Consider the following 24,062-nt stretch of genomic DNA (forward strand, 5'->3'; position numbering starts at 1 on the left):
TCTGAAAAATACTTACAACTGTACTTACCCGTGACCCAATTTTCTTCCATAGGAAATCATTGACTGTTTTTCTGTGAAATTTCTTCTGTGTCAATTTCTGCAATCTTTAAATATTCTTTAAAAATCGTATAACATCTGAAAACGTAATTACTTACCTGTTTTGGATAAAGGTCCCAGTACTGAGTCTAGGCACCCAGTACTGGATTACAAAAGTAACGAGAACATACTGTACCTGCAACTTGAATTTTCTTCCATAGGGAATCATTGATTGTTTTCTTTGAAATATTTTTTGTGTCAACTTTTGAAATAGTAAAATATTGTTTAAAAATCATTACAGTAATTAGGTCGACTTTCATCACTTGATTCTAAGTACTGACCCAGGACTGAATCTAGGATCCAGTCCTGGAATTCCAAAAGTAATCCTAAAAGTAATCTGTTGCAAATAACTTGAAATTTCCATTGAGCTCAATGCATTGTGGTGTTTAAAATAGAGTTGCGTATTGCAACCACTTGTAACTGTTTACAAAAGTCAATTGCATATTGCAAAAGTATTTATATAAAACATCTCATTCTGAGAAAGTATATTTTAAACCCAATTGTTGGTTCTAAAATAAAACAAGCATATATTTTTTATATATAAACCATTGGCCTAGAGTTCAGTTATTGAGTGTGTGAGGCCATTTGCTGACGGAGTGTGTACAACAAATGCTTTACACCGTCCTCTGATACTGCCTTACTGCTCGACCAAGCTGCCACTTTAGAGAGTAAGGTTATATCTAACTTTAGCCTCTGTCAAACCCTTGGGGACTGTGGACTCTGTACACCCTGTACCTATTAAGGAACAGTATATACAGAGCCACTTTCTCACATTGGTGGATCAGCGGTGGGATACAAACTTGCATTTGTTGGACTACTTGGTTACCATCTGATCACACGACAGAACTCTTAAAATTGCCTTTAGAATTCTGATTGGTCTTTTCCAAAATTACTAAAAGTCTTGCTAGGGCCTTGCTTAAGTCCCATTGGAATTTTAGAAAAATAAAAGTCACTATAGTCAGGGTAGAGGATTAGAACTGTCAGGTTTGAATGACTCAAACAAACCCAACTGTTAGTGACAATAATAACATGGACCTGGTGGAGGAGCTCGACCTCACACCTTACTTACACTTGTCTTTCAAGGAATTGAGGTCCCTATGCAAACTTAAAAATTTACCAATGGGCCTGCATCCAACCAAACTAGGGCTCCAGGGGCTCTTGGCTGAGTATGCTAAGGACCACCCATCTGAACATGGTGATGGCCAGTCAGATGAGGAAGGGGAAGCAGAGGAGGTTGACAATAACCCCCCCATACTATCCCCTAGGGAGGAGAGGGCACCCATACCCTTCAATCCAAGAATTAGCATCTGGGCACCTAGAGATTACACAGGTGACTCTGGTACCAGAGAGAACACTGGGGGACCCACCAGTGAAGAGGACAGCCTTATGAGGCTGGCCAGAAGACTAGAGCTAGAGTCCAGGCTCCTGGCTCTAGAAAAAGAAAGGAGAGAGATGGGTTTAGCACCCATCAATGGTGGCAGCAATAATAAAAATAAGCATAGGGAGGAAACTTCTGACCTTAAAATCCCCAAAGGGATTGTCCCTAAATTTGAGGAAGGTGATAATATCACCAAATGGTTCACAGCCTTTGAGAGGGCTTGTGATATCAGAAAAGTAAAGAAACCTCTCTGGGGGGCACTCCTGTGGGAACTGTTCTCTGGTAACTGCAGAGACAGGCTTCTGACTCTCTCTGGGCCAGAAGCAGGATCCTATGACCTCATGAAGAAAGCTCTGATTGAGGGATTTGGATTCACCACTGAGAAGTATAGAATTAGATTCAGGGGGGCTCACAAAACCCAGACCCAGTCCTGGATTGATTTTGTAGACTTCTCAGTGAAGACACTGGATGGTTGGTTAGCTGGACATGGTGTGCAGGATTTTACTGGATTGTACAATTTATTCATGAAGGAACATATATTAAGTAACTGCACAAATGAAAAGTTGCATCAGCATTTGGTAGACCTAGGTCTAATTTCTCCCCAAGAATTGGGAAAGAAGGCAGACCACTGGGTCAAGACTAGGGTGACAAGGACAGCCACTGGGGGTGACCAAAAGAAAGTGGTCACACAACCTCCCCAGGGGAAAGGTGGTGAGAATCCCCAAGATAAAAAGTCTGAGTCTTCCAAAGGGTCCCAAAAACCTGATCAGGTGGGTGGGACCCAAACTACTCCCTATGTGCCTCAACCCTATAGGGGGAAGAACTATGATCCCTTAAAGGCCTGGTGTAATAACTGTAAGAGGTCAAGACACCTAACTGTATCTTGCCCCCACAACAAAGCCCCTAAGGCACCTGGGGCAGCAAGTATACAAATGGGATCAGAGGTGTACCCTGAGCAAATCTGAGAACACACTGAAGCAAGTCTAGTCTCCTTGGGAGAAGTGGAGTTTGCCACTGTAGCTGTGTGGCCCCCCAACTTAAAGAAATACTTACAGTACCCCTGGGTGAATGGAACTAGGGTAGAAGCTCTGAGGGATACAGGTGCCAGTGTCACTATGGTGAAAGACACACTGGTTTCCTCTGAGCAATACTTGATTGGGAAGTCTTATCCAGTCACCAACGCTGACAGTGTCACCACTAGTCATCTCATGGCCATGATGACATTAGGCTTGGGGGGTGGGGGTTACTGGCCTGAAACAGGTAGTGGTCTCTCCAAAGTTGCCAGCTGCCTGTCTGCTAAAGGCCCATGCAGCCATGCTGGGCATCCCTGAATTGGTGTGTGTGCAAACCAGAGCACAGAGAAAGAGGAAGGGTGAAAAAGTAGGTCTGGAGCCTGAAATAATGGCCCAACCAACCAAGAGAAAAGATAAGAAGACTGGGGAACCAGCTTCTACACAGCAAAACATTCAGGACCCCTCTCCACAGGGAGAGGATTTGGATACCCCTGAGGGAACTGAGTCCATGGAGCTTGACCCTTACCAGGTTGAACTCTTGGGCCCAGGGGGGCCCTCTAGGGAAGAGCTGTGCCAGGGTCAGCGAGACTGTCCCACTATTGAAACCTGAGGCAGCAAGCTGGTTCAGAAGCAAGGGGAGATGTCAGTGGTACCCACAGAGCTTATTGAGAAGAGGGATTACTGTATGCTGAGGCAAGAAACCCCACTCCTGGAGCCACCAGGAGGGTGGTTGTGCCACAGAAGTACAGGGAGTTCCTCCTAACTTTGGCTCATGACATCCCCCTAGCTGGACATCTGGGGCAATCCAAATCTTGGGAAAGGCTAGTGAGTACTTTTACTGGCCCCAGATGCACCAAAAGGTGAAGGAGTTTGTCAGCTCCTGTGTTACCTGTCAAGCCAGTGGCAAGACAGGTGGCCACCCAAAGTCCCCCCTCATCCGACTACCAGTGGTGGGGGTCCCCTTTGAAAGGGTAGGAGTGGACATTGTGGGTCCACTTGAACCTCCCACAGCCTCAGGGAACACATTTATTCTAGTGGTAGTGGATCATGTACCCTGAAGCAATTCCACATAGGACTACTACAGCTCCTGCAGTAGCCAAGGCCCTCCTGGGTGTCTTCACCAGGGCAGACTTTCCTATGGAGGTGGTTTCAGACAGAGGTTCCAACTTCATGTCTGCTTACCTAACACACATGTGGAAGGAGTGTGGAGTGCAGTACAAGTTTACTACACCCTACCACCCACAAACCAATGGCCTTGTTGAGAGATTCAACAAGACATTGAAAGGTAGGATCATGGGTCTCCCTGAAAAACTCAAAAGGAGATGGGATGTCCTGTTACGATGCCTGCTTTTTGCTTACAGGGAGGTACCACAGAAGGGAGTAGGTTTCTCACCCTTTGAACTTCTGTTTGGTCATCCTGTAAGGGGACCACTTTGTCTTGTAAAAGAGGGCTGGGAGAGGCCTCTTCAAGATCCCAAACAAGACATAGTGGACTATGTGCTTGGCCTAAGGTCCAGAATGGCTGAGTACATGGAAAAAGCATCCAAGAACCTTGAGGCCAGCCAGGAGCTCCAGAAGCACTGGTATGACCAAAAAGCTGCACTGGTTTAATTTCATCCTGGGCAACAGGTGTGGGTTTTGGAGCCAGTGGCACCAAGAGCTCTCCAAGATAAATGGAATGGCCCTTACCCTATCCTAGAAAGAAAGAGTGAGGTCACCTATCTAGTTGACCTGGGCACTAGCAGGACACCAGAGAGGGTCATCCATGTGAACCGCCTCAAGCTCTACAATGACAGGGCTGACATCACCATGCTGATGGTGACTGATGAGGAGCAGGAAGCAGAGAGTGAACCTCTCCCTGACCTCCTCTCCTATAGCCCAAAAGATGGGTCAGTAGATGGTGTGATCTTCTCATTCACCCTCTCTGCCCAACAGCAGACTGACTGCAAGCAAGTCTTGCAACAGTATGCTTGCCTCTTTTCCCTGACCCCTGGTCTGACAAACTGGTGTACCCATGATGTGGACACTGGTGACAGTGCACCTGTCAAAAACAAAATCTATCAACAGTCAGACCAAGTCAAGGAGAGCATCAAAGCTGAGGTCAGCAAGATGCTGGAGTTAGGGGTCATTGAACCCTCTGAGAGCCCCTGGGCCAGTCCAGTGGTTCTGGTCCCCAAACCTCATCAACAGGGTGAAAAGAGACCTACACACGAGCAATATATTCCATACCTGACAAATTCCCACTTACAGGACCCACCAAACACACAGTCAAGATGTGGCATACGGCAACCCAATCTCTGGGATGGACTGACAAGCTAACACTTTACACCCCACTTTGGGACTCGCAAAAACTAGGGTACCTCGGTAATTCTAAAGGCTTTGACAAATGGGACGTTATTGGCATTTCCAATATCGGGGACTTGTGGGGACCAGAGGGGTAAAGCCATTCAGCGCCCTCAAGGATCAATACTCATTGGCGGACTCTGAGTTATTTAGATATCTCCAGGTCCGACATGCACTACAGTCCGCATTGCCTGGTGCTACCTCTCCACCAGATAGTTCCCCACTGGAGAACAGACTCCTGGATGGCCACGTGCCCGAAAGGGCTATATCCCTAACATACAGAAAACTTATTAACAACATGAGCGATCCCTTGACCTCACTGCAGGAGAAATGGACCGGGGATGGTATTGAATTGGATGACGAAGGGTGGCAGGCAGCGATTTCATCCCCTAAAACAGTAGCAATATCAGCGCGGCTTCGGCTGGTACAGCTCAAAATCCTGCATAGAATATATGTAACAGGCCCCCAACTGGTACACATGGGGGTGCATGCCGATGGGTCCTGTAGATGGGGGTTCTCCCAGCCCGGTATATTCATCCACACCATCTGGCATTGCAGGCTAATCCAGGAGTACTGGCGTAAAATACATGTAATCATGAGCGAAATTTTAGAGGTTGAGATACAGCCAGAAGCTCCCAGGTGCCTCCTCAACATCTGGGAACCTACAGACCTCAACACCTACGCCACACAATGGGTCACACTCGGCTGCATGATAGCTAAAAGAAACATTGCACAGCTCTGGGGGGCCTCGCATGCGCCCACAATTGCGGACTGGAAAAAAGACCTTGACTGGTGTATGCAACTTGAAAAGTCTGTATACGCAGCTCGGGGCTGCCCCCGTAAATGGTCCAAGGTATGGGCCCCTTGGAATATATATCGTGGAAACATATGTACCCCCCCTGGACCACTAGACGAAGATGTCTCCTCCTCCCCGTAATTCCTACTGCATACGCTTACTGTATCTTTATGTATCTTTGTTTTGCGGCTGCCTTTAATTGACTCCGTGATACTGTGCCTTGTTGTCGATTTTGTTCTAATAAAAACAATTATTTAAAAAAAAACAAGGTGAAAAGAGAGAGATGAGGTTCTGTGTGGACTATAGAGGGCTCAACTCTGTCACCAAGACAGATTCTCACCCTATCCCAAGAGCAGATGAGCTGATAGATAAATTAGGGGCTGCCCAATTCCTCAGTACCTTTGACTTTACTGCAGGGTACTGGCAGATTGGCATGGCCCCAGGAGCAAAAGAAAAGACAGCATTCTCCACCCCAATGGGCATTATCAGTTTACTGTGATGCCATTTGGTTTAAAGAATGCCCCTGCCACTTTCCAGAGGCTAGTGAACCATGTCCTGGTTGGGCTGGAGTCCTTTAGTGCAGCTTATCTTGATGATATTGCTGTCTTTAGCTCCACCTGGCAGGATCTCCTGATCCACCTTGGAAAAGTTTTAGAGGCTCTGCAAAATGCAGGTCTCACTATCAAGGCATCCAAATGCCAGATAGGGCAGGGCACTGTGGTGTACTTGGGCCACCTTGTAGGTGGAGGCCAGGTACAGCCCTTACGACCCAAGATCCAGGCCATCATGGACTGGGTAGCTCCAACAACCCAGACCCAAGTCAGGGCATTCCTTGGCTTGACTGGGTACTACAGGAGGTTTGTGAAGGGGTATGGGTCCATTGTGACCCCCCTCACAGAACTCACCTCCAAGAAGATGCCCAAGAAGGTTAACTGGACAGTTAGTTGCCAAAAGGCTTTTGATACCCTAAAAGAAGCAATGTGCTCAGCACCAATTCTAAAAGCTCCAGATTATGCCAAGCAGTTCACAGTGCAGACTGATGCCTCTGAGCTAGGGATAGGAGCGGTCCTATCCCAGACCAATGATGAAGGCCAAGACCAACCTGTTGCTTTTATAAGCAGGAGGCTACTCCCCAGAGAGCAGCGTTGGAGTGCCATTGAGAGGGAGGCCTTTGCTGTGGTTTGGTCCCTGAAGAAGTTGAGGCCATACTTGTTTGGTACTCACTAACTGCTTCAAACTGACCACAGACCTCTCCAAATCCAAAACTACTAAGGTGGTCCATCTCCCTACAGGGAATGAACTTTGAAGTGGAACACAGACCAGGGACTGCCCATGCCAATGCAGATGGACTTTCCAGGTTCTTCCACTTAGACAATGAAGACTCCATAGGGCAATATTAGTCTCATCACCTTTCGTTGGGGGGGGGGGGGGGGGAGGGTTGTGTGAGAAAGTGCCATCTTTCTTGCATGGTATGCCCCCACTTTTTGCTGAATTGCTGAATGTACTTTGACTGAGTGTGCCCTGGACTCCTGCCAATCAGGTGCCCAGGGCCTATGTTCCTTCCCTAAAACAAACAAAACCCAAATTGGTAAACCCTGGCCACATGTCAGACCCTGGTAAATGGTACCCTAGGTACCCAGGGCCCTGTGACCAGGGAAAGCCTCTTCGGGCTGCAGCACTCATTGTGCCACCCCTAGAGGCCCTGTACCCTTACACACACACACACTGCCTTTTCAGGCTGAGTGTTTGGGTGCAAGACAAAAACAAAGACGACATGACACACATCCCTGTGTGTCATGCCCATCACCTACACTGCCATGGGATACATCAGCCACCCCTCTAGGTGGGTGCCTTATGCCAATGGTGTGGGCACAGGAGCAGGAGCCCTGTGCCCCTACAGTACCCAGGTCCATTCCTGAGCACTGTAAGTGCAGTGCTGCCATTTAAGAGTACATGGTGCTGAGAGCTCGTCAAACACGAACTCCACAGCACCATAATGGCAACAATGAAGACTGAGAAGTTTGGTATCAAACTTCTCAGCACATTAAACCCTATGTACCAAGCACCCCAGAGGGCATCTTAGAGATGCCCCCTTAAACCTAACCTACAATCCAGATCTGCTCTGAGGCTGCCTAGGCTGCCACACAGCAGACATGTTGCTGGACCCCTGGGTGGGAGAGCCCCTGCTCTCCTGGGCCTGCAACAATGCACATCTTGGGCGAGGTGCTAAATCTCCTCCCCCAGGATGGGCAGGGGGAAGCTTCAAAGGCATGCCGCCTCTGTGAGTTTCCCCAGGCCACTGCAACCCCCCACTCTGCCGGGAAGCTTTGACCGGAAACCCCAAATAAGGACAGGGGATGTGCCATCCTGTCAACCCCACCCCTCAGGTGGGGGAGGCGAGGTGAAGCACATCTCCGGGCTCTCGCCATCTTGAAGATGGGAAGCCCTACCCTATCAGGACTAGGCTACTGCCCCCTTCCCACAGGAGAGAGGCAGGATAGGGGGTGTACCCACCCCGGGACAGGGACCCATTCACCTACCTGTAACGCCCCTAAATCTAGTATTTAGGGGCACCCTGAACCTTCCTTCCCCAGATTCCAGATTCCAAAATACAAAGAAGAGCAAGAAGAAAGAAGACCTGCCCTGCAGCTGCTAAGAAGAGGAAGACACCAACTGCTTTGGCCCCAGCCCTACCGGCCTGTTGACCCTCGAACCTGCTCCTGCTCCAACCCGGCATCTCTTGTGGCCAGCAACCTCACAAACCCCGGAGGACCTGGCTACCTTTTGGCTCTAAGCCCCTGGCTCTAAGCCCCTCAAAACCTACCACTAATCCCTGGCAGCAACCCGGAACCGCGAACCCAGCACACTCTGCACCAGCCAAGCCTGGCCAGTGCCGGAGTGAACAAAGACCACCAGGACGACCCCACGGCGACTGTGACCCCGAGTCCGGCACCCAAGGACCTCCCTCGACACTCCTGAAGAAGCCTGCATCCTCAGAACAAGGTGCCCCCCCTACCGCGACCAACAGAGGGTAAGATTTCCTGACACCAAAAGGCACCCCTGCACGCGGCGCCCCGTGGCCCCCTGTGCCCAATCCTGGGGTACCTACCTATCCTCCAACTACCCAACTTACCTCTCGAAGTGGTGGTGGCACCTGAAGAATCCTCGTCCCCGAGCTTGCAGACTTTTTCTAAACCGGAGATTTCCCATTGAAATCAATTGAGCTCCCGAAGGCTCAAAAGCACCCTGCACCCAGCCGCCCGAGTGGCCCTGACAGTGCAACCTCTACACCTACCTACTTCCCCACTTGCCCTGAGTAAGTGACCAGGAGCCCAGCTCCCACAGTCGCGTGGCTTGCCAGTCAGCAGCCACCAACCAAGGCCCCCCTATCCCTCATAGTATAACATTGGGCCTAACTCTCTCTGCACCCGGCCGCCCTAGAGTCGCTGAGGGTGAACCAACTGTACCTACCTGACCCTGGGGGACCCCTGAGTCTATGCCCAGAACCTCAACTCTGCCAGTCGAGTACTTACCTTTAAACCGATAACTCTATTTTCTTCATAGGGTAACATTGACTGGCTTTTTCCTGAAATTTCTTCTAAGTGTGGACTTTTCAAATCTTAAAATATTCACCAAAAATCAGCCGAGTAACGAAAACGAAAATACTCACCTGCTCTTAGGTGAGCTCCCAATGCTGGATCTTGGTGCCCAGCACTGACTCTGAAAAATACTTACAACTGTACTTACCCGTGACCCAATTTTCTTCCATAGGAAATCATTGACTGTTTTTCTGTGAAAATTCTTCTGTGTCAATTTCAGCAATCTTTAAATATTCTTTAAAAATCGTATAACATCTGAAAACGTACTTACTTACCTGTTTTGGATAAAGGTCCCAGTACTGAGTCTAGGCACCCAGTACTGGATTACAAAAGTAACGAGAACATACTGTACCTGCAACTTGAATTTTCTTCCATAGGGAATCATTGATTGTTTTCTTTGAAATATTTTCTGTGTCAACTTTTGAAATAGTTAAATATTGTTTAAAAATCATTACAGTAATTAAGTCGACTTTCATCGCTTGATTCTAAGTACTGACCCGGGGCTGAATCTAGGATCCAGTCCTGGAATACCAAAAGTAATCCTAAAAGTAGTCTGTTGCAAATAACTTGAAATTTCCATTGAGCTCAATGCATTGTGGTGTTTAAAATAGAGTTGCCTATTGCAACCACTTGTAACTGTTTACAAAAGTCAATTGCATATTGCAAAAGTATTTATATAAAACATCTCATTCTGAGAAAGTATATTTTAAACCCAATTGTTGGTTCTAAAATAAAACAAGCATATATTTTTTATATATAAACCATTGGCCTAGAGTTCAGTTATTGAGTGTGTGAGGCCATTTGCTGACTGAGTGTGTACAACAAATGCTTTACACTGTCCTCTGATACTGCCTTACTGCTCGACCAAGCTGCCACTTTAGAGAGTAAGGTTATATCTAACTTTAGCCTCTGTCAAACCCTTGGGGACTGTGGACTCTGTACACCCTGTACCTATTAAGGAACAGTATATTGTTGTTCCGTGAATTCTGAACCTGTGTTTTAAATGTCATGATTCTGTTATGATTTTGGTAACAGCAAACCGTAAACAGTGAAGTTCAGCAAATTCGAGTGTTTGCGTCATGTTACACCAATGGATTCACTGTGTATTTGAAGGTTTTGTTCTGAACCCTTGGGTTCCATTTTGTGCATGGCAGCCATTTTGTGGTTGCCCTTTACATAGGCCCTGACTGTGGCTGAACAAGTATTTAGGACACATTAACCTTAGCTTGGGTTTGTGCTGACTCCTGCATGACCTGGCGAAAGCTGACTCTATTGCCTGAGACCGACCTTGCCAAGCCAGTTCCTGCCCTTTAGCTGATCAAGATTAAGGATCAGAGCACAGGACATTGTAAATATTTATTACACAGAAACATGCCTTATCCTATTCCTATCTGTTTCTGTTCCTGTTTTTATGGTCTATTTACGATGGGGAGGTGACCATTTTTATTATGGGTTTGTCCAGCTTGTCTAAAGAAGAATGTTGGTTTTGTCCGGTCTTTTTACCTTTATCAACTGTAACCTTTATGAAACCCTGTAATTATAATGTTTTGCCCGTATCCTGCTAAAACCCCAAAGGCTACTCACCTGTTGCCTCTCTAGCTTTTTCATTTGTTTAGGAATGTGACTGGTACAACTCCCTTGTATGCCTAGGGCATAATAAATGGTATAAAAGGTCTGAGCTAAGACCATTCTGCAGACTGCCTCATTCAGTTGCTAAGGCTTCTGTGTGATGTAGTCTCACTCATTTGAGTTTTAATAAAGATGTCTTTTCATATTTCAGCTTCTTTGCCAAGTTCTTTGTTATATTACCCTGAGAATGAATTTTCAAGTTCTGCAGTTGGCGCCCAACAACGGAGGCATCATCAGAAGTGGCTATCTGGATGAGCGATCTTGTCAGGGGACAGAAATCTACTGGGGAGAACAGGACAAAAATCCACTAAGCAGGTACTCTGTGCACAGAGGTTCTGGGGGATTCTTTGTCTCTGCTGCCCAGTATATCTCTGATCTTTCTGACTTTGACTCTCCAAAAGATGTCACTCCTGACTGAGAACCTTTTTGGCGTAAGTATTTTTAAAAAAAGGACTGTTAGGTCATTTAGAACTTGGCAGTTAGAACTTGGCAGTTAGAATTTGGATGGACAACTATTTGTTTGGTATAGCTTTGATAGGTTTGTATAGGTTTGTATACGCGAATTGCAATTTGTGTAGGCAGGTAATGAAGAGACTTTTTCTCCATCTGCTTTAGTTGAAGTATAAGTGGGTCGCTCCCAGTCCTTAGTTCTTTGGTCCTTTGGTTCTTAGTTTTTGGTTCTTGGTTCTTAGTATTGGTCCTTAGTTTTATTTGAAGATTGCAATTTTCAAAAACCGAGGGTCTCGTACATTTGCGAGTGTATCGATAGAGATAGCCCCTTGAAGTTTGAAGCTCGGTTAGTGAGCGAAGATGCCTAATCGTAGCAAATTTGGTACTTGGTTTGGTTTTTGTTGCAACAGGGATTCCCAATTGGAGGATTCATGTCTGATACCTCCGATGGGAACTCCAACTTATGAGCTCTATTCTAAACACGGCGTGGGCCCCATCACGTTTAATAAAGTATGGGTCCGCTATTCTTGGAAATAAAGGTCGGTGAGGCTGTTTTTGCAGTTTTTTGGAACACTATTGAGAAAAGTTTTCTTTTCTCTTGTAAATATGACTTACAACTAGTATCTGCAAACGGTTCTGTGAGTAAATTGCGACGGCGCTATTTATGAAAAATGGCTAAAGCGCGCTGTATTGTGTGTCCTGAGTGTTTGACCCCTTTCTGTTTATGTCTGAAATGAGCTCAATGTGTGTTTGTGGGTCTTCTTGATGTTTTCAGTCTGTTAAGTAAAATGTTGGTTAATTAATATTAAGTAGAAACTTAGAAAAAATCCAGAAATGAACCATGTGATGTGCTAAAATAGCTACATGTTGCTCTTCAGTTTATAGAATGAGCAATTGTGCACATATACAAAACTGCCGTTAAATGCTTAAAGGATAAAATTAGAAAACACATTCAATAGATCAGCTGCAGTATATTTGATAGGAATGTTCATTCAGCCAGCACTTTCCCAGATAAACACGGGTGGAATTTTGCATAACCGTCCTTTTAAATGAAAGTGGCGCAAAAATGTGACGCGTTTCAAGTTAGGCTTATGCGCTTAGGCTTGTGAGTTAATGTGTCCAAAAATGATAGGCAAGGGATGCAGCTTGCTTTATATGTGGAATTATCACAAAAAAAAGAATAATTGGTTTTTAAAAAAAAGAAAAATTTTAATTATGGAAAAATTATTTAAAAAATAAGTGCCTTTCAAAAATCGTTTTTTAATATTTATAAAGCTTAATACCTATACTATGACCTCCTAGCATTAAAATTTAATTTAAGCTATGTTGCACCGCTAAAATGACATTTGTATGTGCAATTTTCGCTTGGCACAGGAGCAAACAAGCTCATTTCTATAAAGTATAAGTTAATATTTTCAATGGCTGACTCATGGGTTGTGTAATAGACATTCTGGTAATGCATATTATGCAAGAAAATTGTAGGATATTCATTTTTTAATGCCTAAAATATTAAAGTCGATTTTGGGCAAAAGCACTGTTTAAAATGCATTTTCTTTCATTCAGAGTAGCTTTTAAAGTGTCTCAGGCTTTAGTAAATGCATACATTTAGGTATAATACAAATTTGCAAGATTGTTCCCATTTGGGGTTTGTTTTTTGTTTTTTTAATGGCCCAGTGAGATCCATTTAAGGTTGATGAAATAAGTACCATTGCAACAAGCATTTATTCTAAAAACTGGTATGTGTGTTATTAGGTTTTGTGAATTATTCACAGTAAATGTAGTTTAATAAACTGGGAGTAGAGATAATTTTTAGCGCCTAAAAAGGAGAAATTATTTTTCAAAATAGAGTGAATTATTGCAGGTTAGGAGGAATTAGGAAGGCCTAATGTCTTTGACAGATTCAGAGTGGCAGAAGCTGGGAGCTGCAGAGGCTGGCTCAAGCCGCGCTGAGATGCTATCTTTTGTTTCCCTGTAAACAATGGAGAAGGCTGTCATGTTGACATTTGTGACCTTTTAAATTAGGGCCTTGTCTCTGTGGAATGCAGAATGACCTTGCTAAACGGGCCTCTAAAGGTGGGGTTTCTGGTTTCTCCATAAGAACATCAATACAATTAAAGAACTTAATTCCAAAGAGAAAATATAAAAAAAAGGGTTTCTTTGAAAGTCCCAACATCATGTTAAATGCTCTGCAGAACTGATACATTTGTGTCTCTGCTCTAAAAAAAAAAAAATAATGCCTGCAAGTTGCTTTTATTTGACAGAAAACGAAGTGTTGCATTAAGTCTTAGACAGAAAATAAGATGCAGCCCTTTTCTAAAATTTTGAAGGCTACATGCCTAAGTGAAAACGATTTGCCAATTAAGAATTATTTTTCACAGTGGAAATTGTAGGTGCCAAATGAATATGGAGTGTCAGTGTAACAATTTTTACTTTTAGAAAGGTAATACGAAGGTGGCTTGATGTTGCAAGGTGACTGACAAGAGGGTAACAGTTAAGTAATGGAAATTTATTTTTGTGTATTTGGTCTTATCATGAATTGTTCTAGCTGGTCCTGTATGTTAGAAGAGAGACAGAAAAGTTATATTTGACAGCGGATTTCCATTGCCTGGTGATCTACTGTCAAAAGGAGGGTAAGGATTTTAAACCTGACAAATTAAACAGGCCCAAATATTGGGTTTTGAGCTGCAGGTTTACAGTGCATAAAGTACATGACATGGTGTTGTGTGTCACCGCTTATTCACATATGCTATTGTTTTGTCTATGCTTCTTGTGCTTGATATACAGAGAGTATATCTGATGGCTTGACGTGCATTTTTTTATTTGTGCATTTTTTTATTTTTTTTATGTTTTGTTTTATGTTGTTGCTTTTATACTATTACAAGTTTCCCTGTGTTGTGAAGGGATGCGTATGACGATATGTATCGTTACATAACAGTTGGGTGGATTTGGTATAATAATAAATTTCACAGATATGGTTTTCATACTGTGAGGAAGACAGGCAGCACTTTACCAGTGCATGTCTAAATTGGCTATAATGGTATTACAGAAAACAAAAGAGATCTATCAGGATCAAAGTGTGTCACCTGCAGTTAGTCACGTTACTGCCCCTTCCCTTAAAGGAACAGGCAGCCTTACATATATGTATCCTTGATTGGACCTAAGGATGAAATTATAGATCTGTGACTCAAGGTGGCCTAATTTCTATATTACATTAGCTAATGATGTTCTGTTTCCTAAGTAGCATACGGCTTTTTGTTCCTTAAAAGAAAACCAGGTTTTCATTTTTCCCTGAAGAAGGAACTGGAACATTAGCTAGGATTACCGTATATGGTGTAGTCGCCTGCGGTAGAGTTAAAATTTGTGTAACTTTGGCCTTTGTGTATCACCTGTACTCTTGGTGTTGTGTCACATGCCTGACTATCACCCAAATAATTTTTTTGTTCTTCCTATAGATTTTTTAGGTCTCGCCTAGGCAGCGCTTGCGCTGTCTCGTTGAGACATGCAGTATACACTATAGTGTATAGAAGCTCCACCCACTCTCCACCCATCATTTCCATTGGTTGGTGTCCTAAATGGTGCCTTTCGATTGGTTGTAGGCTTGTTAGTCCCTCCTTATGATGGACATGTCTTCATTTGTGTCCTTCCACGGCTATTGGCCCCTTTACTGCACAGACTACTTTCTTCCAATGCCTTCTCACACCCCATTGCATTGCCAATGCTTGTTTTATTTGTCTCTGCCAATGCTTGTTTTATTTGTCTCCCCACAATGCTTGTTTTATCTGAGATCTCTGTTTAATTATTTAGGATTAATACATCCCACGCCACGGACCTTCTTTTAATTATTTATAATAAATACAGCCCAAGTCTAGGATTGAACTCTGCTCTCCAGCTCCAACGTCCGCAGCTTTATATGTTACGCCACTGCTCCTCGCTTTAAGACAAGCCCCCTTAAAGGGGTTTATCTTTGTTTCCATTGCGCGCACTTTACAGTACCCCTGGGGCAAAAGCAGGGACCTACTAGAGTGCTTCTCTATCAGAATGCACTTTGCGGTCCCCCCGGGGTACAAGCAGGCATCCACTTCAGCATGCCTAAGCAAGCGTGTGATGAGTGAATGCGTGTGTGTGTGCATGCGCACGCGAGGCTGCAGGAGTGGACGGATGGCGAATTTCACGCCAACCAGGATGTTTTAACTTTTCTGCTGTCATTAGTGCATTACATGTATCCCATTACTCAGTCGCCCTCGCAGCAGCTTCAGATCTGCACCATGACTCATCCATTTTGAACGCGTGAGATTTGCACTTAGAAACATGTTGAAACGTGGAACATGTGATTTAATGTACAAAAGCCACTTGATTGCCTTTGTCGAAGCCTGTTTAAATTGTGACTGAGTGCAGAATAAAAGAGTTTGTATTATATTACAAGATCACCTACGCCGCGCCCTAATTCTCGGGAGTAGTGCTTAGTGTGGGAAGCTGTCAGATCTGAGGCACCCAACACAACAGCATAAAAACTAAAAACAGTCTCCTCGATTTCAGCAGACAATTTAAAAAGTGCCATACCAGCTTTGAGGTCGTCTACTAGTTCTAACTTTTAACTTTATCTCACAGCACTTTGCATTATGGGAGGCGCACTTTTATATTTGAAAACGTGTGCTGTCTAGAATGCAAGATGATAGGAGTGTATTAGGCCGAAATGGTGAAACATCTCGAATCCGACATGTGAGTTTTTAAGCTCAGTTTGGGGTATCGGTACAAAAATGCGCCATGCTAAGAGTGACATTTATTTCTGTGTCTCGGCTGGCATTTCATTGCTAACTTCCGTAACCCGTTCCTATATTGGCAGAATCAACATGTCGATTTCTCTCTCTTTTTGCGTAGTGTGGCTTTTACAGTGAGCGATGAAGCAGAGGGAGAAGCCGCTGCCTTGCCTCTTGAGTTCATAGTCATGACGTAGCGGCTGCTGAGTCAAGCTCTCAGCGCATGCGCCGTGCTCTAAGTTGCAAGCTCCAGCGCGTTCCATAAGTGCACGATCCTGAATAGTTCCCAGTCTCCGATTTCCTCTGTGTGCCAGCTACGCCCTTGCTCTGTAAGTACTGCATATACACACACCGACGGCAGCGTTTTAGTAGGCGAGGGATAATCGATCAGATTCATATATCAGTATAAAATGCTTTTACTAAAATTATACATGCTTCCCTTCTCAGAAACGCAGTGGACTTGTGCACCTGCTACAAAACACAAATGTTTGTATAGCGCTTCAAATAGTTGTTAATGACAGATATTAATATTGGCTAATGTAATAGTAATTAATAAAACGACACCACAAAGATGCAAGTCTGAGTTTGCCGTGCCAAAGCCTAACCGAAAGCCACGGGTCACGTATTTGTCAGGAGTCTAGCAAAACTGACTGAGGCATCTTGCAAAAGAGTAAACCTATGACCTACAAGCGACACACAGCCCCACACACGCGAGCGCGCGTGCCAGCGCCTGAATGTCACCTATAGGCTACCATAGGTTTTGTCTTTCACTTTAGTTAGGGTCAAAAGAATGAATATCTTTGAGCTCGGTCATATTACGGGTGTTACTGCAAAGCATTTATTACTGGACAAGAGTGCTATATATTGATACTGTTAAATCCGTCCAGCTTACCTGTTAATATTGGAAGCACACGGAGCGCTAAAACCCTCGTTTCAGGATAAAGATATGGCCCGAGGGCCGAGCACCAACACAAATCTCTTCTCTGTGAAATCCCCTCCGAGGTGTTGAGACCGCAACTTTCATCGCAGGAAGTGCACTTAAGGAACTGGCTCTTTTTCGTTTCTTTTGAGCTAATGAGAAAAGCGCGAGGGCCAGAAAGCTGCTGTGGGAGGGGCATTTCGAGCATGAAATAGGAAAGTTCACATCATATTTTTATACACAACCAAGGGTGCTCTTTTGTAAATAGGATTTGTGTAAGCATCGTCAAGCCCTGTTCAACCAGTGGCACCTTCAGAACGGGGACTGGAGAAAGGAGGAACGGGGCGAACCAAGGGCCAACAGATAAAACTGGTGGAGTGACGTATAATTGCCAATTGAGAAAAGTGTGCGCCTCACATACACCCTCACTCATGCTCACTCGCCCTCTCCCTCGTCACTTGATCTCAGCTGGCAAGCTAGACTAGTGAGTTAGACATCTGGGTGCCACTAGCATCTCACACATGTGAATGCTGATATGGCTGTCTCGGCCACCCATTTTTCTAATGTTGATAACCGAGTACAGACTAGTGACTTCCCCATGTGCTACCTGTCTGCTAATGCACCTTGTCAGGGGGACAACACATTAGGCCAATCGAATTACAAATACAAGTTCAATGACATTGGATACTAGTAACATTCCATATTTCAAACACCAGGGTTCTCCAAAGTCGGTCCCGGAGGGCCAGATACATGACAGATTTTTTACGACAACGACATTTATCTAAATGGGGATATGCTAGAAATCTGGCATGGATCCGGCCCTCCAGGACCAAGTTTGGAGAGCCCTACCCTTCACCATAAAAGGTAAAATCATGGTAGCACCTGTGATAAATGGTCATTGTACGATGCTTTGCCTGTCAGACCATGTTAATGTGCACCAGAGAAGTTCCTCTTCCCGTCATTCTTCTCATACTACCCTTCTCCCACAGCATGCCTACTGTTTATCGCCACTCTTCCCTTCCACGTGCCCACAGCCTCCTACTTCAAATATTCTCATCCCCTCAACATTTCTCCCACGTTGTTGTTTTCTCAATCCCTCTCCTTCCTTTCTAGATTGAGCTATTCCCTCCTTTTCATCCCTTCAGCCCCTATCCTCGCCTTTTCTCCTTAAATGTCCACATTCTGTCATTCTAATGTTGTCCTTCTCTCAGCTGTCTCTTTTACCTTCTATTTAGAGTCCGTTGCTGCCAGTGAGGTGCAGTGACCTCTGTCCCTCCGGACAGGTCACCCCCCGAGCACACTCCCCGTGAGTGAGCCCGTCCCCTGGTGCCACCTCTGCCCTGCGCTGTGTCCTGCGCTTCTCTGCTGTGCCCCGACAGCCGGTTCCGCTTGGTCTGCGGATCTCCTGTGCCCCCTGCCACCAGGTTGCTTCGCTGCCTGTTCCTGTTTCGTCTCTCCCGCCGTTTTGCCCTAGCCCCCTGTGCTCCCCCTCTCCCTCGCCCAGCCCCGGCCGCGTTTCCCGCCACCTCCCCGCCGCTGCCCCCCTGCGGCCCCGCCCCCTTCCCTCGCTCGCCCTCCCCATTCGCCACCCCGCTCCCCCTCCCAGCTGCCCCTCCCTCGCTCCGCCCCCCCCCTCTCCTCATATGGCCAACGCGCAGCCTGCACGCCGATTGTGCGCGCCCGCTGCGCCACCTCTGCTTCAGGAAGAAGCTCAAGACCTGGCTGTTCGAGCAGTAGCGGCACCCCCCCCCCCCCCAAGCGCCTTGAGACCCTCCGGTGAGTAGTGCGCTTTATAAATGTCGTTGATTGATTGATTGATTGTCTGTCTAATGTCCTCTCCTTTGTTTTTCTCTCAGTTTCTCTCACTTTCCTCTCGTTAGCCTTCCTTCTGATTCCTCTGTGCGCGTCATCTGCCACATGTTTTGTACTGTACACCACTCAATCTTGCTCACTAGTTTTTTACGGTGTAGGATTTCAATGGACACTGAGTCACAACGTGCTGAGTAACGGCAGTTTTTTAAAGGGGGCCTCGAAATGTGACTCTATCTGGCTTTGTTTTGTTCCCTGGCATAGGCCGTCTGTTTTTTTGGTTAATCTGTGAGGGGGATTTCATGGTAATTCGAAACCTGGATTACCAATTCATGCCTTTCTGCTCCATTTCATCCACCTTGCTTTTTTCTGTTTTGCTCTGCTTTGATTTATTTTCTTCTCCTGTTTCTATTTATTCTTCTCTATTTCCTCCTAAATTTACTTTGTTAATCTTAGGACATTTTTGCTTTCTTTCTTTCTCTTTTTCATCATTCTATCTTAATTGTGCCGTTTCTATTTTCCACCCTATTTTCGTTTCACTCAATTTATCCCATTTCCGCAGTTTCATTCCATTTCTGTTACATTTTCCTCCTTTCTCTAGCATCCTTTCTCTTTACATATTTTTCCTCTTTCATTCCTTTGGTAGATAGAAGACATTGGGGCATATGTATCAAAATCTCCATTTGCGAATCTCAAATAGCGATTTTTTTGAGAATCGCTATTTGAGAATTGCAAAACGGGATGTATATAAAAATTCGCACAAATTTTGAGAATTCTTAATATTCCTTAATTGCGATTAGCAAATTGTGAAATCGCAATTAAGGAATACCTTCCCATTCATTCCTATGGGCCAGGAGGCCCATAGGAATGAATGGGAAGTCATTCTCAAATTGCGAATCGCAATATGCTTATCGCAAATTGAGAATAATTTCAAAGGTGCAAGAGTGTCATGATGACACCCTGATGCACCCCTGAAATGAGCATGTGTGCGCATTGGCGCACATACATGCCCTAAGTGCCACATGGCACTTTGAAAAATGCCAAAAAGTGCATTTTTCAAAGAAATCGCAAATTACCACCAACTTGAAGTTGGTGGTAATTTGCGATTTCTTAAGGAGAAATCGCACAACTCGGGTGCGTGTTACATAGCGTGTTACATAGCATTTAAGGAATCGCAATTTGCGATTCCTTAAATGCTTACGCAAAATTAGGGAATCGCAAAATTAGCGATTCCTTAATAATGCGATGCGAAAATGGCTCATACATCTCATTTTCTGTTTTTTTGCGAATCTCAGCGTTTGCGATTACAAAATCGTTTGATACATATGCCCCATTGTCATTTACAAAGCCAATACCTCTAACTCTCACAAATGCGAGACCAATTTGCATTGCAAATGCTTGTTTCTTTTGTTACTTCTCCCCTGACCAATGCCGCATCATGCTTAGTTATTGGGGATTTTAGTTGTGTCCTAGTTCCATTTCCCTTTTCCGTATTCCTTTCACCAGTCAGCCCATTTATCATTGTAGGTGTATTGTTCAGGTTCACACTTCCAGACTGCAATGATGTACCAGGGACCCCCATGTTATGTATAATTCCCTTTTGTATGACCAGACTGGTTTGCAAGAATTTTCCTTAGGCCTACTTCAATGTTTTCCAGCCTGACTGTCAGGGTAGTGATAGACTGGTTAACTGACTCAATATTATAGTAAGACAAGTTTTCCATCTCAATAGGAGATATCTTATGTTTACCTTTTTGAACATGACAAATTATCAATGTCTATTTTAATTTGGTTTTCAGTTCCCTTCTGTTCCTGCTGCTTTAATTTTGGTGGGATCAGATGTGTTCTAATCATGCAAATATCAGGACCCTCTAGTTCTTGTCTTTTGTTTGCACATTTGACTATTAGCCTGTGTATTGCATAGTGCACCTGATGCACAGTTTTTAAAGGAAGGTTTCTACATGTCCCTGATAATCTGTATCATGTGATTTCTCTATTGAGATGTTCTAAGATAAGGAGGAACACCTAGACTTAATCATTGAGGAAAATATGTGTTTACCCCATTAGACAATGCCACTGTGTGAGGAAATCCATTCAGATAGAATTCTCATGTAGCTATAGATGGCAGAGAATAATGGAGAGAACCCAATTGAAGATGCTAGAGACCCTGTTTTGCCCTTCTGCCTTTGTCTTTGTATTCTATGCCCATGGTGTATGGCTACTCCTTTGAAGATTGCAGACCACCTGCTTGCAGTCCCCTTGTTAAAAACCATGAACTGTTTTTGTACTAAATTGAAGGAAACTAACAACTGTGTCACATTTCCTACGTCACTAGATTCTGCGGGTATCAAGTCATAATAACCTGCAGAACATTGATTTAAGCCTAATTCCCATCAGTGACAGCTACAGATGAAAGACGGACGTCTTGGCCCTACAGTCTCAGCACCCAGAAAGGAGCAAAGCTGGACAGCGATCGCCAGCGCATGGTATCGTACTTGCTCCATCAGACGGCGTTGGACATCACAAAACCAAAAAGTTTCAGTGTAAAAGAGCTAAAGAGAAGGATTCCTGTTGTTGATGGCAGAGCTGGTTTGAGGTTTCATTTCTCTACCTGTCATGTGCTGGTAACCTCTGACAGTATGCAATCCCTTGAGCCCCTTAGCCTGAGTTTTGGCCACACACCTCTTTTCCTTTGCTCCAGCGGAAAGGCAGTGCACCTGAGGATCCAAGTTTGGAAAAAGGCACTATATTGTGGTGCCCATGAAAGAGCAGCTTGAGCGTCCTCTGACACTAAATAATGAGTGTTGGAGTCTGAAAGTGCTGCTGAGCTTGAGCTATTTCCCAATTAATAGTGCTTGGGTCTTCACGTGATGATTTGTGCCCTTGAGCAATGAAGAGCACATTGTTTGTAGTGTCTGCCACAGAGGAGAGACACTGGTGCATTGCCTTAAGACATTGAGACTTTCGAGTGAGCTGTGGGTGTTTGCCAGGAGGGCACTCCAACTAAGCAGTACTTTTCTCACAAAGAGGCCTGAATTGAGAGGCCCAGCGGAAGCAGATTTGATGGACAATAGAAGCCTTCCAAAGAGGCTTATAACGGACTTTGGGCACAGTTGCAAATATAGACTGAGTGATTGCCTATGTAAGGGCAAAAGGAGGGTCTGTGGTTCCGTGAATTCTGAACCTGTGTTTTAAATGTCATGATTCTGTTATGATTGTGGTGACAGCAAACCGTAAACAGTGAAGTTCAGCAAATACGAGTGTTTGCGTTATGTTACACCAATGGATTCACTGTGTATTTGAAGATTTTGTTCTGAACCCTTGGGTTCCATTTTGTGCATGGCAGCCATTTTGTGGTTGCCCTTTACATAGGCCCTGACTGTGGCTGAACAAGTATTTAGGACACATTAACCTTAGCTTGGGTTTGTGCTGACTCCTGCATGACCTGGCGAAAGCTGACTCTATTGCCTGAGACCGACCTTGCCAAGCCAGTTCCTGCCCTTTAGCTGATCAAGATTAAGGATCAGAGCACAGGACATTGTAAATATTTATTACACACAAACATGCCTTATCCTATTCCTATCTGTTTCTGTTCCTGTTTTTATGGTCTATTTCAATGGGGAGGTGACCATTTTTATTATGGGTTTGTCCAGCTTGTCTAAAGAAGAATGTTGGTTTTGTCCGGTCTTTTTACCTTTATCAACTGTAACCTTTATGAAACCCTGTAATTATAATGTTTTGCCCGTATCCTGCTAAAACCACAAAGGCTACTCACCTGTTGCCTCTCTAGCTTTTTCATTTGTTTAGGAATGTGACTGGTACAACTCCCTTGCATGCCTAGGGCATAATAAATGGTATAAAAGGTCTGAGCTAAGACCATTCTGCAGACTGCCTCATTCAGTTGCTAAGGCTTCTGTGTGACGTAGTCTCACTCATTTGAGTTTTAATAAAGATGTCTTTTCATATTTCAGCTTCATTGCCAAGTTCTTTGTTATATTACCCTGAGAATGAATTTTCAAGTTCTGCAGTTGGCGCCCAACAACGGAGGCATCATCAGAAGTGGCTATCTGGATGAGCGATCTTGTCAGGGGACAGAAATCTACTGGGGAGAACAGGACAGAAATCCACTAAGCAGGTACTCTGTGCACAGAGGTTCTGGGGGATTCTTTGTCTCTGCTGCCCAGTATATCTCTGATCTTTCTGACTTTGACTCTCCAAAAGATGTCACTCCTGACTGAGAACCTTTTTGGCGTAAGTATTTTTAAAAAAAGGACTGTTAGGTCATTTAGAACTTGGCAGTTAGAACTTGGCAGTTAGAATTTGGATGGACAACTATTTGTTTGGTATAGCTTTGATAGGTTTGTATAGGTTTGAAAACGCGAATTGCAATTTGTGTAGGCAGGTAATGAAGAGACTTTTTCTCCATCTGCTTTAGTTGAAGTATAAGTGGGTCGCTCCCAGTCCTTAGTTCTTTGGTCCTTTGGTTCTTAGTTTTTGGTTCTTGGTTCTTAGTATTGGTCCTTAGTTTTATTTGAAGATAGCAATTTTCAAAAACCGAGGGTCTCGTACATTTGCGAGTGTGACGTAGTCTCACTCATTTGAGTTTTAATAAAGATATCTTTTCATATTTCAGCTTCTTTGCCAAGTTCTTTGTTATATTACCCTGAGAATGAATTTTCAAGTTCTGCAATATACAGAGCCACTTTCTCACATTGGTGGATCAGCGGTGGGATACAAACTTGCATTTGTTGGACTACTTGGTTACAATCTGATCACACGACAGAACTCTTAAATTTGCCTTTAGAATTCTGATTGGTCTTTTCCACAATTACTAAAAGTCTTGCTAGGGCCTTGCTTAAGTCCCATTAGAATTTTAGAAAAATAAAAGTCACTATAGTCAGGGTAGAGGATTAGAACTGTCAGGTTAGAATGACTCAAACAAACCCAACTGTTAGTGGCAATAATAACATGGACCTGGTGGAGGAGCTCGACCTCACACCTTACTTACACTTGTCTTTCAAGGAATTGAGGTCCCTATGCAAACTTAAAAATTTACCAATGGGCCTGTATCCAACCAAACTAGGGCTCCAGGAGCTCTTGGCTGAGTATGCTAAGGACCACCCATCTGCACATGGTGATGGCCAGTCAGATGAGGAAGGGGAAGCAGAGGAGGTTGACAATAACCCCCCATACTATCCCCTAGGGAGGAGAGGGCACCCATACCCTTCAATCCAAGAATTAGCATCTGGGCACCTAGAGATTACACAGGTGAC

The 24,062-nt window shown here is 44.5% G+C and overlaps 1 long non-coding RNA gene across 1 annotated transcript; it reads left to right on the top strand.

Moving 5' to 3' along the window:
• Positions 1–10,945: 10,945 nt before the first annotated feature.
• LOC146870762 (uncharacterized) lies at positions 10,946–23,353 on the top strand. Its single transcript, XR_014959451.1, has 3 exons — positions 10,946–11,169; positions 16,183–16,390; positions 21,125–23,353. It is a non-coding gene; the product is annotated as an uncharacterized LOC146870762 (long non-coding RNA).
• Positions 23,354–24,062: the final 709 nt, after the last annotated feature.

The sequence above is a fragment of the Triturus cristatus genome, chromosome 1_1, assembly GCF_964204655.1.
Source record: "Triturus cristatus chromosome 1_1, aTriCri1.1, whole genome shotgun sequence".
In the NCBI taxonomy this organism is placed as follows: Eukaryota; Metazoa; Chordata; class Amphibia; order Caudata; family Salamandridae; genus Triturus; species Triturus cristatus.